Below are 17,771 nucleotides of genomic sequence, written 5' to 3'. Positions count from 1 at the left end.
CTAACACTGGCTCTGTAGGTTCAGTGCAGGTATCTGTAAGTGACTTGAATGGCTGACCAGTGGATCACCCTCAAGCTCTGCAATTTTGGGCATCATCTCACTTCCCCCTGCCCTACAGATGTGTGTAAGTCCTCACCTGATGACCAGGTGTGGCTGGAACACAGCAAACGAAGAAGCCGCGTTTTTGCTGAGCAAGTGTCACAGCGGAGCTGGAGGGGGCAAGCGCAGAACCAACTATGCCCGGGTCCTTGGCCAGGGAGGCAGGCTAATGGGACGCAACTTCCTGCTTGCCTTCCCCACTTGTCTGAATGCCATCTCCCCGTGCACGCCGCCTGCGGAAATGAAGCGATTTTCCTATTATTAGCACTGCTAAGCAGGCACTGTAAACAGATCACAAACAATGAGCCTTTGTTGGAAACACCCTATTTAGTTCTGAGCCCTGCTCCTTCCACACCTGGAGATGTGTCATGCATTTGCACGATACTGCTTAGAAGGCGGCTGTCATGGCAGCTGGAGTGGGGGGGTGTTCAGTGGTGCGGGATGGGGTGTGAAAAACCCACGCCCTCCCAACTTGGCGTCTCAAACCTGGTTTCCGGGGTCAGCCACTTGTCCTCCTGAGAACAGGCCATCAACGGACAGCATTGGGTGTCATCAGTAACATGGTCCTTCTGGGATGCCAGTATTTCTTCTGATTTCTTAACTCCAACAGGAACTGTGAGGGCCTGAGCTTTCCCATCAGATGTGAAGCATGTTTCCAGCCATTGGTGGGGGCACTGCTCCTGGAGAAAATCCAAGGCTACTAAGTCTGACCCTACAGCAATGAGTCTGTGACTGGCAAGATGAATGCTGATTCTAATTTTGCACCGTCTGAACATGACGGCTTGGATCAGTGTCCTCTCGGGCACCGGCTGCAACGAGCCCCACCTGGCCCTCCCCTTCTCATTGAACTCTGCCTCCCTCACCTTCTACCCTGTGTGTTTCACCAGAATCTCACCTTTTAAAAGCGGGTTCCATTTTCTCCATTTACATGAAGCATGCCTGAAGCCATTAGAAAGATCAAAGTGTGTGCACACACATACATATGTACACACACACACACGGAATGAAAGCAGCTTGTACCCTGGCACAAAAACAAGCCCTGGAAGTCTCATCTGAGTGAGCAAGGGATGTCATCACCACCACCAGATCACGACAGCTTGAGTGTTTACGTGTTCCCTGAAAGAGTTTATAAATAGGGGCTATTAATAATCGATGCAGACTGCTTCCTGAGCACCAGGTCCTGTGCAAGCACTTGCCACGTGCCAGCTCCTCTAACTCCCCTGCTCTGCAACGTGGGACCTGCCGTCCTCACGCCAGCCGTGGGGAAACCGAGACTCTGAGAGGTGAGGCACCTGCCCGGGCAGGGTCGCACGGCACATGGCAGGGCGGCTAGGATTCCGCCCACTTCTACTGGACTCTGAAGTCTGAGCTCTGAACGCTGCTCTCTACTCTCCGAAGACAGACACCTATGGATACTGTCTCCTGGAGGGAGACAGGAGGAGCCTGACAGTTCAAGCTCTGCAGATACAAACAGGCCATTTTATAGTTCAGTACCCAAGACCTGCAGAACTGGAAGTTCGCCAGCTGAGACGGCGTCCTGGTGTGCAGGCCAGAGAGCCATGGCCAGGACAGCCCGGCTCCATCGGCCCGGGGTCTCTCCTCCTCTCAGGAAATGAGCCGCCAAGAAACTCCTCTCCTCACAACAAGCTCTCCCCACAGAGCATTTCTACGACCGAGAGGGACCCAGAGAAGTTATGTAACTGCACAGGACCCACAGCTGGGAAACGGTGGGCTCAGGACCCAAACCCAGGAAGTCCCAAACCCTGGGCTTTGCAGAGGAGCCTGGACTAACTGTCCCCAGAACAGAAAAGAACAGAAACGACTTCACAGCCCAGAGACCAGTGGCTGGGAGAGCAGAGGCACTAGCGGCGAGGACCAAGGCTTGTACTAAATCACCTACAGGATGAAGACCAGAAGCATCCAGGCTGGCCGTCAAACCTTGGTACTGTTTTGTTTTCTAAGATTGATTTTATTTGAAGAGTTACAGAGAGGTAGAGACACAGAGTGAGAGAGGTCTTCCACCCGCTGGTTTACTCCCCAAATGGCCATGGCTGAGCTGATCTGAAACCAGGAGTCAGGAATTTCTTCCAGGTCTCCCAAGCACCTGGGCCATCCTCTGCTGCTTTTCCAGGCACAGTAGCAGGGAGCTGGATCAGAAGTAGAGCAACCAGCGTCCATATGGGATGCTGGTGCTGCAGGCCAGGGCTTTAACCCTTTGTGCCACAGTGCCAGGTGTTTTTAAAAATTTTTTAAAGATTTACTTACTTAAAGGCAGAGTTACAAAGAAGCAGAGGCAGATATATAGATACAGATATAGATACAGATATATAGGTATATAGATACAGATATATAGATAGATAGAGGTCTTCCATCCACTGGTTTACTCCTGAAATGGCCACAACAGCTGGAGCTGGGCCAGTCTGAAGCCAGGAGCTTCTTCCGGGTCTCCCACATGGGTGCAGGGGCCCAAGCACTTGGTCCATCTCCACTGCTTTCCCAGGCCATAGCAGAGAGCTGGATCAGAAGTGGAGCAGCTGGGACTTGAACCGGCAACCATAAGGGATGCTGGCACTGCAAGCGGCAGCTTTACCCGCTACACCATAGCGTTGGCCCCTCAGTGGTTTTTAACTCCTCCCATCAGCATCAGCAAGTCAGAAGTAAGAAATAAGTAAGTGTTGCTGAGCGCTTCCAGCAGAATGAAGGAAGTGCAAAAATCTCGCTAATTCCCCAGGACATGTTGGCAGACACCTCTGCCTGTCGAATTCCTGGTTCTCTGGGTAGATATTTCCATCTGAATTAATTTACACTGTGGGAGTCTTAAATACAACCAACCAGACACTATGCAGTTTCTGAAAACTCCCTCTCCTTCATCCCTGATTTTTTTCCATTCGTTCACAGGCACAGGAGTCTCTGGCACAGGGCCATGACTCGCGCCAGCAAAGATGCTAACTGGGAATTCATCCTAACCACACACCCCTTGGTCCTGTACTCGGAACACTCAACGCTGAGCCAACCCACGACGGCCTTTCTGAGATTCCCATGCTCTTATTGAACACTAAGCTTGAGAAAAATGCCGCATACTCAGCTTGGCCACAAAACAGAGGACAGACTGTTTCACAACCAGGAAACGCTTCATTTTCCAAAGTGGTCAAGGCAAATCAGAATGTTGAATCACATAGCAAAAAAATGCATCCCAAATGACAAATACGTTTGTTCATCACATTCAAGATTTGCCATCCTGATGCCTGCAAATGTGAATATTTTTACCAGTCTTTGTTCCATGACAAAAAGAATCAGCCTCCCAGAAAGGAAGGGTTCCTATCAGCACTTTCTCTGTCTTTTAGCAAAACACTGTCGGCTATGGGGTAAAGGGTTTTTGATAGAACCAATTGTTTTTCCTAGTCCCCATAACTTAAATTCAGTGTTTTCAAAATCAGGAAGTACCTTGCTGTCTTAAATACTGCTAGGCATAATACCGTCCCTGAGTCTCCCGTTACTCTAAGGACATTCAAGGACAAATGAGACTGGCAGTGCCCACAAGTTTGTGCATCCCTAAGCAATAGAAACTTGGGGATTTTTCGCTAATGCTCTTGTTCTGTATAGTACAGCTCTCTTTTAAAGGAGAGAACAGAACGAAAATGAAACCGGAAATTATAATAAAATAGCTTTTAAAACACTACAAATAATGGCAATGTCAGCAATAATAGTGTGCAAAAATATCCTTTGAAAAAACTGTATAAATTTCACAAAGGACTGTGTAGTCAGTGGAACAATTTCCCAGGAAATGATTATAAGTGAGGCAAATGGGGCCGGCACTGTGGTGTAGTGGGTAAAGCCACAGCCTGCAGCACCAGTATCCCACATGGGCACCAGTTCAAGTCCTGGCTGTTCCACTTCTGATCCAGCTCTCTGCTACGGCTTGGGAAAGCAGCCAAAGATGCCCCAAGTGCTTGGGGCTCTGCATCCATGTGGGAGACATGGAAGAAGCTCCTGGCTCCTGGCTTTGGATCAGTGCAGCTCCAGCCATTGAGGCCATTTGGGAAGTGAACCAGCAGATGGAAGATTCTCGTTCTCTCTGTCTCTCTCTCTCTAGGTCTGCCTTTCAAATTAAATAAATAAATCTTTAAGAGAAATAAGTGAGGCTAATACAACTGCGAGCTGGAGAACCCAGGGAGTGCTAATCTGGAAGACACACAGGGAGTGAGGGATGGTCCAGAACATCATATATGCTGTAGGAAGGAATGGTCTAGTTCAGTCCACAACCTGCTTATTCCTGTTTTACCAAATCTTTGGAATTCAATCCTTTTTTTTTTTTTTTTTTGACAGGCAGAGTGGACAGTGAGAGAGGGAGACAGAGAGAAAGGTCTTCCTTTGCCGTTGGTTCACCGTTGGTTCACCCTCCAACGGCTGCCGCGGCTGGCGCGCTGCAGCCAGCGCACCGCGCTGATCCGATGGCAGGAGCCAGGTGCTTCTCCTGGTCTCCCATGGGGTGCAGGGCCCAAGCACTTGGGCCATCCTCCACTGCACTCCCTGGCCACAGCAGAGAGCTGGCCTGGAAGAGGGGCAACCGGGACAGAATCTGGCGCCCTGACCGGGACTAGAACCTGGTGTGCTGGCGCCACAGGCGGAGGATTAGCCTAGTGAGCCACAGCGCCGGCCTTGGAATTCAATCCTTCTTATTCACCTCTCTTGTCTTCACCCTAAATCCAACTCCCATTACATTAAAAGTAGGCTCTTTCAGCCCCATCCCTTTTCAGGTTGTTTTTTTTTTTTTTTTTTTTTTTTTTTTTTTTTTTTTTTTTTTTTTTTAAACCATGGAATGCAACAAAATTAGCTGAAGAGCTCTCTCCAAGTAGATTCCTGAGACTCTACCCCAGCCCTCCTGGGCCAGAATCTCTAGTGATGGGGTCCCCAGCTGGGTGGTTTAAAATACTCCACAGGTGGGGCTGGCGCTATGGCATAGCAGGTTGACACCCCGGACTGCAGCGCCAGCATCCCATATGGGTGCCAGTTCAAGTCCCGGATGCTCCAGGTGTGATCCAGATCCCTGCTAATACACTGAGAAAACAGCAGAGGATGGTCCAAGTCCTTGGGCCCCTGTACCCACATGGGAGACCCAGAAGAAGCTCCTGGCTCCTGACTTTGGATAGCCTCAGCTCTGGGCATTGTGGCCATTTGGGGAGTGAACCAGCAGATGGAAGACCTCCCTCCTTCTCGCTCTGTGTCTACCTCTCTCTGTAACTCTGTCAAATAAAAAAAATCTTTTTTTTTTTTTTTTGACAGGCAGAGTGGACAGTAAGAGAGAGAGAGAGACAGAGAGAAAGGTCTTCCGATGCTGTTGGTTCAACCTCCAATGGCTGCCGCGGCCGGCGCGCTGCGGCTGGCGTACCGCACTGATCTGAAGCCAGGAGCCAGGTTCTTCTCCTGGTCTCCCATGTGGGTGTAGGGCCCAAGAACTTGGGCCATCCTCCACTGTACTCCCTGGCCACAGCAGAGAGCTGGCCTGGAAGAGGGGCAACCGGGACAGAATCTGGCGCCCCGACTGGGACCAGAACCTGGTGTGCTGGCGCCACAGGTGGAGGATTAGCCTAGTGAGCCGTGGCACCAGCCTGAATAAATAAATCTTAAAAAAAAACAAAAAAACAAAAAAAAAACACTCAGGGCCGGTGCCATGGCTCACTTGGTTAATACTCCACCTGTGACGCTGGCATCCCATATGGGCGCTGGTTCTAGTCCTGGTTGTTCCTCTTCCAGTCCAGCTCTCTGCTGTGGCCTGGGAGTGCAGTGGAGGATGGCCCAAGTGCTTGGGCCCCTGCACCCGTGTGGGAGACCAGGAAGAAGCACCTGGCTCCTGGCTTCGGATCGGCGCAGTTCTGGCTGTGGCGGCCATTTAGAGAGTGAACCAATGGAATGAAGACCTTTCTGTCTCTTCTCTCATTGTCTATAACTCTACCTGTCAAATAAAAAAAAAAAAATACCCCACACGTGATTATCAAGGTCATCTCTGATTAGGAATCATGAAATTCAGCTACATGGTCTCTAAAAATCCCTCCAGTACTGCATGCCACCCTCTGGGTAATCTCTCTAAAGCCTTTTTTAGTGATGCCCCAAATCATCAGACATTCTTATAATGAACAGGAGGTTCATGGTTAGTTTTCACCACTCCTCTCTGTATTAATTCAGATTTTATCCTTTTTGGGCCACCCTTGAGCTGAGACGCCTTCTTCACCCAAGAATACAGACCCGCCAACCACTGCCCAACACACACACTCCCAACCCTTCAAGACTCGCCTCAAGGGCTGCCTCCTGTGGGCACTCAGGGCCCTGCCCACTCCCAGGTTCTCTCCATCCCCCAAATTCTTGCAGCATTTGTATGTGCCTGGAGACAGTCAACACACAGCATGATATCCAGGAGCAGAGTCAAGTGTCCTGGAGCAATTTCTTTGAAGTGCAAGGTTTTTAAAAACGTCTTGGGGCGGTTCCAAGATGGCGGAATAGGGAGGGAGCACACCGATGGTCCTGGTCCGGGAAGGGAAGGTTCAAAGAGGGGTGAGAATTTGTAGTTTCAGGGAAAGGGAAGCTCTTCCAAAACAGGGGAGGCAGGGTGGACCTGTGAGGAGGACGCAGAAGCCTGAAGAGCAGGACACCAGCAGGAATGTGTACACACCAGCACTCCCCCAACCCACCTTGGGACGGACACTGAGACACACACAGCTGAGTGGGGGAGGAAATCGAAAACGGAACAGAACTCACAGCAGCCCATAGCAGAGGGAAATCAACCTGAAAAACCACCCAGACGGAATGCCAAAAAACAAAATAAAAACCCACAATAAGAATATAGAAGAACATATAAACTCGCCAGTGGAGCAGGCTAAACCAACCATAACAGAGGCTGAAGAAGAAGAAGAATTTGAAACTATGCCAGAAAAAGAATTCAGAAAATTAATAATCAGATTACTTAGAAATAATGAGAAACAGTGTCGAGAGCTGAACGAAAAACAAGCCCAAGGATTAGAGATCCTAAAGAGAAGCCAGAGTGAAATACTGGAAATGAAAAACTCAATTGACCATATAAAAAACATCGTGGAATCCCTTGGAAATCGAACAGATGAAATAGAAGACCAAATATCAGAATTCAAAGACAAACTTCCAGAAACAATACAGTCAGTTCAAACGCAGGAAAAAGAAATTAAAGAATTAAAAAATATGGTCGGAGACCTACAAGATTCAATCAAATGGTGTAATGTTCAGATAATAGGAGTCCCTGAGGGGGTGGAAAGAGAGAATGGATTGGAAGATGTTTTCAATGAAATAATATCAGAAAACTTCAAACAAAGGCAGCTGGATAACAACAGGCAAATTCAACAGATAGCCAGGACTCTGAACAGGGTAGACCAGAAGAGAAATTCACCACGACACATTGTGGCAACACTCAGCTCAGTGACACACAAAGAACAAATCCTAAAATGTGCCAGAGAAAAATGGCAAATCACATTCAGGGGTAAGTTAATCAGACTCACCCCAGACTTCTCATCGCAAACACTACAGGCAAGGAGACAATGGCATGATATATTTCAAGTTTTAAAAGACAAACAATGCCTACCTAGAATACTATACCCTGAAAAGCTATCATTTATGAATGAAGGGGAAATAAAGATCTTCCAAGACAAACAGAAATTGAAAGAATTTGTATCCACGCGTCCAACCCTACAACACTTGTTCAAAGACGTGCTGCACACAGAAATACAAAAACAAGAACTTCACTACAAAAAAAAGTGAATGTAGAGTAACCTACAAAGTTCAAAATATATAAACAGCTCGTTTAGGAAACATGAATGGGAAAAGACAGTACTTAACAGTAATTGCACTGAATGTGAATGGTCTTAATTTTACTACCAAAAGACATAGACTAGCTGACTGGATCAAGAAAGAGAATCCATCTATATGCTGCCTTCAGGAGACACACCTTATCAGCAAAGATGCACGCAGACTGAAAGTGAAAGGATGGAAAAAGATACTCCAAGCTAACGGAATAAGCCAGTCCAAAAGGGACAAATATCATATGTTCTCCCTGATCGATGGCAACTAAGCGAGCATCTAAAATGATACCCATTGAAGTCAAATGGACACTATGAGAGACAATGACATGATCAGCCCTTGTCTAGACTGATGAGGAACAACTTACTATTTTATTCCTTTTAGTATTTTTGTTGTTGCTGTTGTTGTTGTTGTTGCTCTCTTTGTTCTACATAAGACCACTGGTTGAACTCTGTAATCAATGCACAACCATTCTTAGGCATTTAAAATTAACAGAAAAGTGATCTCTGTTAAACATAGAAGTGGGAATAAGAGAAGGAGGAGATATATAGGTTGGCACACGCTCACTTGGACTTACCTCCAATAGTGGAACTAGAAATGTGTCAGGGGATTTCAACTCAATCTTACCAAGGAGGCAGGTACCAATGCCAGTGCACTTGGTAAAGTGATAAGTATAAATACACAACTGATCAAAAAGATAGGGTATGTGTTGATGAGATTTCACAAATAAGACCAGTGTAAGCAACTAACGAAGGATAGAATTAAAAGGGAGAGAATGATCCTGCGGGGGAAACAGGACACACAGCAGAATCATAGAATGGCAGCACTCCTGCCTCAGAATCAACCCTTGGGACATTCGGATCTGGCTAAAAGGTCCATGAGAGTCTCATAGGCATGGAAAGCCTGGTGAACAAGATTCCAGCAGAAGGAACAGGCCATCAAGGAGAGGCTATGAAGGGAGGAAGGAACCTCCACTGTGATACGGCCTTGACTAAACAAATTCAGAGTGAACTCAAGGGGCTTCCATAGCCTAGACAGCTCATAGCAAGAGTCTCGGGTGATTGCTGACTTCATAAATAAGAGTGCCAATTGTTAAATCAACAACGGGAGTCACTGGGTACATGCTCCCCACGTAGGATCTCTGTCCTTAATGTGTTTTACTATGAAACTTAAAAACAACACTGCTAGTCGAACAATACCCTATACCTGGTTTGGTTGTGTGAGTGTAGCCTGTTGAAATCCTTGCTTAGTATATACTAAATTGATCTTTAGTATATGAAGGTAATTGAAAATGAAACTCAATGAAGGGCGGGATGGGAGAGGGAGTGGGAGAGGGGAGGGCCAGGGGAGGGAGGGAGGTTGGGGGGGGGGGGGGGCCACAACCATACAAAAGTTGCACTTTGTAAATTCACATTTATTAAATAAAAAAACTATATAACAAACAAAAAAAGGAAAAAAAAGAACTTAATACTTTACCCTTTTAGTATTTTTTATGTTCTACTTAAAACAATTGGTTGAACTCTGTAATTAATACACAATTACTCTTAGGTGTTTAATTAATGCTATAACTCAAGTACTCAAATAGTATTTTACACTTTGTGTTTCTGTGTGGGTGCAAACTGTTGAAATCTTTACTTAATATATGCTAAATTGATCTGTATATAAAGGTAATTGAAAATTAATCTTGATGTGAATGGAAGGAGAAAGGGAGTGGGAGAGGGGAGTGTTGTGGGTGGGAGGGAAGTTATGGGGAGGGGGGAGCTATTGTAATCCATAAGCTGTACTTTGGAAATTTATGTTCATTAAATAAATAAAAAAAAAAAACAACTAAAATTAAAAAAAAAAACATCTTGGGGGCTGGCACCAGTTGGAGTCCACTTCTGATTCTGGCACCAGTTGCTCCACTTCTGATCCAGCTCTCTGCTGTGGCCTGGGAAAGCAGTAGAAGATGGCACAAGTCCTTGGGCCCCTGAACCCGCATGGGAGACTCGGAAAGAAGCTCCTGGCTCCTGGCTTCAAATCAGCACAGCTCTGGCCATTGCGGGCATCTGGGGAATGAACCAGTGAATGGAAGACCTCTCTCTCTCTTTCTCTCTCTCTCTGCTTCTGCCTCTCTGTAACTGTCTTTCAAATAAATAAATAAATCTTTAAAAAATCTGAGTGTTGGGGCCAGCATTGGTGCATAATGGTTGGAGCATATGGGATGCTCCACTTCCAATCCAGCTCCCTGCTAATGTGCCTGGGAAAGCAGTGGAAGAGGTTCCAAGTGCATGGGCCCCCACACCCAAGTGGGAGACCTGGAAGAAGCTCCTGGCTCCTGGCCTCAGACTGGCCCAGCACTGGCCATTGTGGCCATTTAGGGAGTGATCAGTGGACAGAAGAATTCTCTCTCTGTCTCTCCCTCCCTCTCTCTCTCTCTGTAACTCTGCTTTTCAAATAAATAAATCTTATTTTAAAAAGTGAGTATTGAGTTCTCTGTTTTGTATTACAGATACCAGCAACACTCCAGAAGCAGGTGCTCATGAGTAACCCGAGGGTCCCTTGCCCCCACACGTGTTATCTACACACCAGTGGAAGTCACACAGCTGAGCATCACAGCAAGAAAGGCCTCATGAAAAACGTCTGAAATAATGAATGGAAAACTGAATAGAGTCCAGTTGTTCTCCTCACTTGGACACATGAAAGCTCCAAGCCTCCAAGATTGTGGACCTGGCCAGCTCAGCGCTCAGAAAGGCACAGCCATCCAAGGCGTTTGGGCACTTCCGGCTCCCAAGCATGTCATCCAGGGTCCCCCACCGCGACCTCAGCGGCCTTCTCAAAGTATCTCTTCCAAATGCACACTCCCTCCATCCAAGAATTTGGGTGGATAAGACTTCCATAGCATTACATACATACCCAGATACTTCAAAAAGTCCATGGAAATGAGATTAAAAGATAAGTTGATTTTGTTACAAAATAAATTTTGGAAATCAATGCACAGTTTTTTCATAATATGCATTTTCCAGAATGTTTCAAGACTCCTTGTACACAAGAAGGAGATTCAGTGCTGAGTCTTAGACGTGGTGCTTTCCAGACCCATCCCACAGCCGGCATCGGGGCTCAGCTGATTAAGCTGCCGCTTGGGATACCCACATCCCACATCAGAGCGCGGTTCCACTTCCAATTCAGGTCCCTGCTGATGTTCCTGGGAGACGGCAGATGATGGCTCAAATGCTTGAGTTCCTCCAACCCACATGGGAGACCTAGATGGAGTTCACGGCTTCTGGCTTCAGCCAGTCCATGGCCTCAGCTGTTGAAGCCTTTTGGGAAGTGAACCAGCAGATGGAAGGGCAATCAATTGATCTCTATCTACCGTTCAAATAAACAAAAAATTAATAAGTCTTTAGAAGAAAAAGACCCATCACAATTATTTTAGATTAAGAACTGGTTTTTAGCTACATTGGGGAGGAAAAAATAAGTTTTGTTCTCTTCGAACTTTATATATAGCATGCATGTCACCGACCAGTCCTGTGAAAGGAAAGCCCCAGCCACATCCATCTCTACACAGACTAGGGCGATGTTTGCTTCTAAAACTTCGCTGACACATCAGCACACCTTAAGGTCTGGCCATCCACGGCGATCTATGGATTCACATGGCAGTTGAAAGAGATAAGCAGGAGCCAGCACGTGGAGCAGCAGGTAATGCTGCCACCCCATGTGGGGACTAGCTCATTCCCGGCTGCTCCACTTTCTATCCAGGACCCTGCTAGTGGCCTGGGAAAGCAGTGGGAGATGGGAGATGGCCCAAGTGCTTGGACCCCTGCAGCCGTGTGGGAGACCCAGTTGAAGCTCCTGGCTCCTGGTTTTGGCCTGGCCCAGCCCTAGCCATTGCAGCCATCTGGAGAGTGAACCAGCAGATGGAAGATCTCTCTCTCTTTCCCCTCCCCCTCCCCCCCATAACCCTTTCTAAATAAATGAATGACTCTCTTAAAGAAGGAAAGACAGAGAGAGAGGAGCCCTCAGGCCTGCCACATAGCAAAGCCAAGGCGGTTCCATGCTAACCTTGTGAACAAAAAGGCAAAGGTCATCCGGAGGAAGGACCAGCTTCTCCAACCCTCCCCACAGCCCCTCTGCCCAGCGTCGTCATCACGGCTTATCCCCATCTGTGCACGCCCACCCCTTGCCTGTGTGGAGAAGTGTTCAGTGTCACCTTGTCGCACATCCGGTCTGACTCCAAAGGTGTGGAAAGGCAGCCGAGACACGCAGCTCCTGCCACCCGCTCTCAGGCCTCCCCGTCCTCCTCGTCCTGTGTGATTAGGGTCTGTCTCTCCACCCAGGCTTGTGAGCGACTTCAATGTCATTACTGAAGATCCTCAGCTGCGCCGATGAGCTCAAGGTGACCTTAACACATCATCTTCCAAGAAAAGAAGGACGGTGCCTGTCACTTTTAAAAAGCCACCCCGTCAACAACAAAACAATGGGCTCACAAGAATGGCGAGTCCTTTTTCTTCCCCCATGACTCAAACCACACACCCAGAGAGCATCAGCACAGTTTCTCTTTAAAGGGAACCATGATTCCCCCCCCCCCCAACACCTTGGGGTCCTCTCAGCAGTGAGTAATTTACTATGTATCTGATTATTATTTGTCAATTAGTCAAAAGATATCGTCAGATTAACCAGCAGATAACAGAGACCTGTGAAAGCAAAAGTCTTTGAAAGGAGAGGTAGAAGGGAGTTAAAGAACTGAAAAATAATAAAAATCACTTCCAATCTTTCCCTCACAATGGCAGCTTTTTTACTTCAAAAAATTGCAGGGTTCTGGGTAAAGGTGGCAGGCTAGACACACCCTTCCGCCCCACGATGATGACAGGAAGAGACTTGTGTGACACCCACCGCAGGGAGAACAGACCACGAGCAAAGCCCCCCAGGGAACGGACGCGGGAAGGCGGGTGCAGAACTGACTCCGCGGCCCCCCGAACGAGCCACAGGCGCTTCCGCGAGGGAAGGCAAAGGTACAAGCGAGCACCGCAGGTCTGCTCAAGACACAGTCAGACTGCGGGCCCTCGCTTCCTCGCCCCTGCCTCCTACCCACCCCAGCTGACAAAGAGAGGTTTACTCTCTGGTGGGGGTCAAAAAATTAAAAATACAAAGTAGGCTCCTGGGCACAGCTAAATTAGGGAGAACGTTTGTTTGTAATATTTATTTACTTGAAAGGCAGAGAGCGAGAGAGAGAGATTAGTCTTCCACCTGCTGGTTCACTCTCTAAATGGCCTCAACAGCTGGAGCTGGCTCAGCCCAAAGCTAGGAGCCTAGATCTCCATCAGGGTCTCCCACTGGGCTGATTGGGGCCCAAATACTTGGGCCAGCTTCTGTGGGCTTCCCACCTAGGTTAGCAGGGAGATGGGTCAAAGGTAGAGTACCCAGGACTCAAACAAGTGCTCCAATAGGGGGTGCCAGTGTCACAGGTGCTGACTTAACCCACTCTGCCCCACACCCCATGGGGTTATTTTTTTTTTAAAGGAGCAAGGGATTTGATGAAGATCTTTAGACTAATTTTGAGATATCACCACTTCTTTCCCTCACCCCAAGCCTAGCTCCATTCACTTCCTAGACATTGTGAGCCAGACTTTGCCCTCCTTCTAGACTGGACCCTGCAGGAGTCTTCCCTGTAGAATCTAATCTCAATAAAAAAAAAAATGACCTCCAGACACTGACATGGAAAGAGGATTCCCTAGGGGGCATACATTTGACCAGGTGGTTAAAAGACCTGTGTCCTATATCACAGTGCCTGGGTTCAAGTCCCACCTCCGCTTTGTACCCAGCTTCCTGCTAATGAACACCCAGGAGGCAGCAGTTGACAGGTACAGCAAGCACTTGGTCACTGGCACCCATGTGAGAGACATGGATTGAGTTCCTGGTTCCTGGCTTAAGCCTGGCCCAGCCTTGGCTCATGGGAGCATTTGAGGAGTGAACTAGCAGACGGAAGATCTCACTCCATCTCTCTCTCTCTCTCTCTCTCTGCCTTTCAAATAAAGATGAAAATTAATCAATAACAAATTCCTAAATAATATTATGGAAACAGAAGTGAGTAGAACTGGACTAAGGTAGTCCAGTTCTATTTCTCTACAGCCCAAAGGAACAGTGGGATGTCTTAAACCAAGTAGAGCAGCAGGTGACATTGACATTTCAGTAATGAAGGCTCCAACCCGGGGGCCGGCATTGCAGCCTAGTGGGTTAAGCCACCACCTGGGACACCAGCACCCCCTGTGAGTGCTAGTTTCGGTCCTGGCTGCTCCAGTTTCAATCTTTGCCAATGCACCTGTGAAAGCAGCAGCAGATGACCCAAGTATTTGGGCCCCTGCACCCACGTGGGAGAGTAGGATGGATTTCTAGGCTCCTGGCTTCAGCCTGGCATAGCTCTAGCTATTGAGTGAGACAGTGGATGAAAGAGCTCTGTCTCTGTCTCTCTTTCTGTCTGTCTGTCTGTCTCTCTCTTCTCCCCACTCTGTGTCTCATTCTTTCTCACACCCTCTGTAACTCTGCCTTTCAAGTAAATAAGTCCTTAAAAAAAACAAATGCTCCAACACCGGCCTACTCTATACTTTTGCTTTTCTCCTTCCATAAGCATAAAGCAGCTTAAACACACACACACACACACACACACAGGTTTTACTATTTCATCCAAACAGACTTGGCATCCAGAAAGTGCAGCGCCTACATCAAAAATGGGGAGGGGAAACAGAAGAGGAGACAAGGACAAGGTGGCAGTGGCGTGCTGGAAGTCAAAGAGTGCCAGGGAGAGCAGAGATGGAAAACGAGCAGACCAGACCTGAGTGCCGCCAGGGATGCAGTGATGACCCGCGTGCCCAATCACTGAGCATTCCGTGTGCCAGGCTCTGTGCTGCAGAACATACACAGTTCGTGCCTTGCCAGGGGAAGTGAGAAGCAGCCTGGTGCTGCACAGTGTGAGGGGGAGGCGGAGCCGCCCAAGGAGCACCTGGCGCCAGCCCTGGGGGCTGAGAGAGGCCCTTTCAGGGAAGCATCATCCAATCCCAGGCTCTACGGAGGAGTGGGAGGTCTCCCGCGAGCTCAGGGGAAGGGCACAGGGTGCAGAGGCACAAGTGGAACAAAGCACACAGAAAGGGTGCGCTGGGCTCCGTTCCCGCATGTGCAGCGCCACAGGGACAGCGCCCGACCTCGCACAGCCTTATGTGCCCAGGTTCACGCACCTCGCCTTTATTCCCCACAATGCCTTGCACTCTGCGACGCCCGTCTAGGCTGCAATGTGGTGCAGGTTAGGAGGCATTGCTGTGACAGGACAGCCACTCCGAGGCTGCACGAGCACCTTCAAAACTGATACAATGATTCCTTTAAAACTGATACAATGATTGCAAGATCTCAAGTGAGAAAACCCCACCAGAGAGAGATGCACACACTCTGATTTACCACCTCGGAGCTATTTAAGGGGCGACCCCCACAAAGGATTACAAAATCTATGGGGGGTGGTGACCAGTTTTATCACCCACCTATTACTGAGAAGAAAAAAAAAAAACAACCCTGATAAACTGAATGAACTGTGTCTGCTAAATCTCCAACTCTGATCACATGTGGTGTTAGGGTCATTGCCATGTGAGGCTGAAGGGGCCCAGGACGGAGGGGCAATGTGTCCTCACCACTTGTTTAGCCCTAAACCATCCCACTCCTCATGACAGGTGCTTGGGCTGTCCTAGCCAGAGACCAGTCAGGAGTTAATCAAGGTTTCCTTCCACTACGATTGTCCCTTCTGGTAGACAGAGCCGTCCTGGAATAAGGCAAAGTGGGGCAATGCCACCAAGGTGCATGGAGCAGGCAGCCGGCAGAGTGCAGTGAGGTGGCTTTGCCATCTGGTGCTTGCAAGAAAGAGCCCGAGGCTCACCTGGCACCCTTGGCCTGCAAACCCCAGACTTCAAGAGCAACCAGGGAGGAATACCTCTAACCAGTTCTATTCAGCCCTTTGTCACAGGGGCCCATTTTCTGAATTCTTACCCTCTTCAAATGAGCCCTTCACCTCCCTTTCGACCTGATAAAACCCTGGACCTCCAGGGGCAGGGGTTGAGCACGAGAAGCACGATTTACAGTGTGATTTGTCTCACGGTGCCCACAGGCCCTGGCGATGGCTCCCACCTCTCCTGCCCAGACACAGGGCTGTGCACCTGACATACTCACGGATGATTCTCCTCCCAAGACTGCCATGAATATGTCACCATCACTCTCTATTTTTGTCATCTTAGAATCAAACTGGTAGTGACTGTTTCCTCTGCCACTCCATGCCACCAGCACACAGCAGGCATTTACAGACACTTCTGGATGTCGGACAGCAGCACCTGTGCCTGCTTCTCCAGAGAAGGAGGTTCTGCAGCCTAGTGGTTAAGATGCCCAAGTCCCACATCGGAGTACCTGCCTTTCACATCGGGCTCTACTCCCAATTCTCTCTCCCTCTTCAACGATAAAAGTAATAAATAGCTGACAACATTTTTTAAAAGATTGATTTATTATTTGAAAGGCAGAGTTACAGAGAGGCAGAGAGAGAAAGAAAGAGAGAGAGGTCTTCCATCTGCTGGTGCACTCCCCAAATGGCTGCAAAGGCCGGAGCCAGACCAATCCGAAGCCAGGAGCCAGCAGCTTATTCCAGGTCTCCCACGTGGGTGCAGGGGCCCAAGGACTTGGGCCATCTTCCATTGCTTTCCCAGGTGCATTAGCAGGGAGGTGGATCAGAAGTAGAGCAGCCAGGACTTGAACCAATGCCCATAAGGGATGCCAGCACTGCAGGCGGCAACTTTACCCACCATGCCACAGCACTGGCCCCTCAAATTATCTTTTAATTCTATTTTCTATGTGCTCTTCTATGAGCAAGCATGTGATTCACTTGGCATGGACCCTTTCAATGGGGGAAGCTGTTCCCCTCCACAGCCCCACCTAGGAATCCTCAGGAGAAAACATAGGCTCACCCTGTAGATTTTGTTTAGGATTCCGTCCGCTCAGTGGGAAGACATTTGGAGATGCTGCTCAGCAGCAGGGACGTGGAGGGACCAGATGGCTGGTAAAACGGGAGGTTATTCTCAACCCAGGGCCAACAGGAAAGCTCAAGGCAGAGCCCAAATTTAGTTTGAAACCTGGTGCCCAACAGTGTAAAATTAGCAACTCCCTTGAACCATCTGGCTCTCTGAAACAAGTACCTGTCTGTCCAGTCCTAGAATGGAGGCACCTCAAAGTCTAGCTCCCTCCCCTCGGACGCAGCATCCGCACCGCACCATCACAGCGCTGGCCTCGGACTGCACCTGCGCTGTCAGTGCTGAGCAGCCACAGCTGAACGTGAACCAACCAACTGAACCCAGGCTAGTGCCTCCCAATCTTAAAGATCTTAACATTCTTTGGCGTCTCTGATTCCAACATCTCTTTCACTATTCTCTTCTCCATCAAATTCCTTTTTCCTTCCATTCCTGAGACAGGAACACACACATACACATGACCCTATCTGAAATGTCTCACTGCGCTAGCTTCCTCCTGCCAACTTCTCCATAATCATCTTTCATTTTCTTTATCACTCCACTTTCTTTTTGTTGAAGATTTTATTTATTTGAAAGGTACAGTTATAAGGGAGGAGAGACAGAATCTTCCATCCACTGATTCACTTCCTAAATGGCCACAACAGTCAGGGCTGGGCCAGACTGATACCAAGAGACCAGAGCTTCTTCTGGGTCTCCCATGCGGTTGCAGGAATCCAAGGACCTGGGCCATCCTCCACTGCTTTCTCAGTCACATTAGCAGGGAGCTGGATCAGTAGTGGAGCAGCTGGGGGGCCAGCGCCATGGCTCACTTGGTTAATCCTCCACCTG

At 48.5% G+C, this 17,771-nt stretch overlaps 1 long non-coding RNA gene across 2 annotated transcripts in view; it reads right to left on the bottom strand.

Moving 5' to 3' along the window:
- Window positions 1-727: 727 nt before the first annotated feature.
- The window catches only part of LOC149122548 (uncharacterized), a 150,252-nt gene continuing 133,208 nt past the window's right edge, over window positions 728-17,771 (bottom strand). The window contains exon 3 of one of the 2 annotated variants that reach the window (XR_016218888.1): window positions 728-779. This is a non-coding gene — a long non-coding RNA (uncharacterized LOC149122548). Of the gene's footprint in view, window positions 780-12,275; window positions 12,311-17,771 lie in introns of those variants that run through there. The other variant, XR_016218889.1, reaches the window with a different exon arrangement.

The sequence above is a fragment of the Oryctolagus cuniculus genome, chromosome 13, assembly GCF_051225735.1.
Source record: "Oryctolagus cuniculus isolate XC-2025 breed Fujian yellow rabbit chromosome 13, ASM5122573v1, whole genome shotgun sequence".
NCBI lineage: Eukaryota > Metazoa > Chordata > Mammalia > Lagomorpha > Leporidae > Oryctolagus > Oryctolagus cuniculus.
This window is presented reverse-complemented; position numbering and strand designations above follow the sequence as displayed.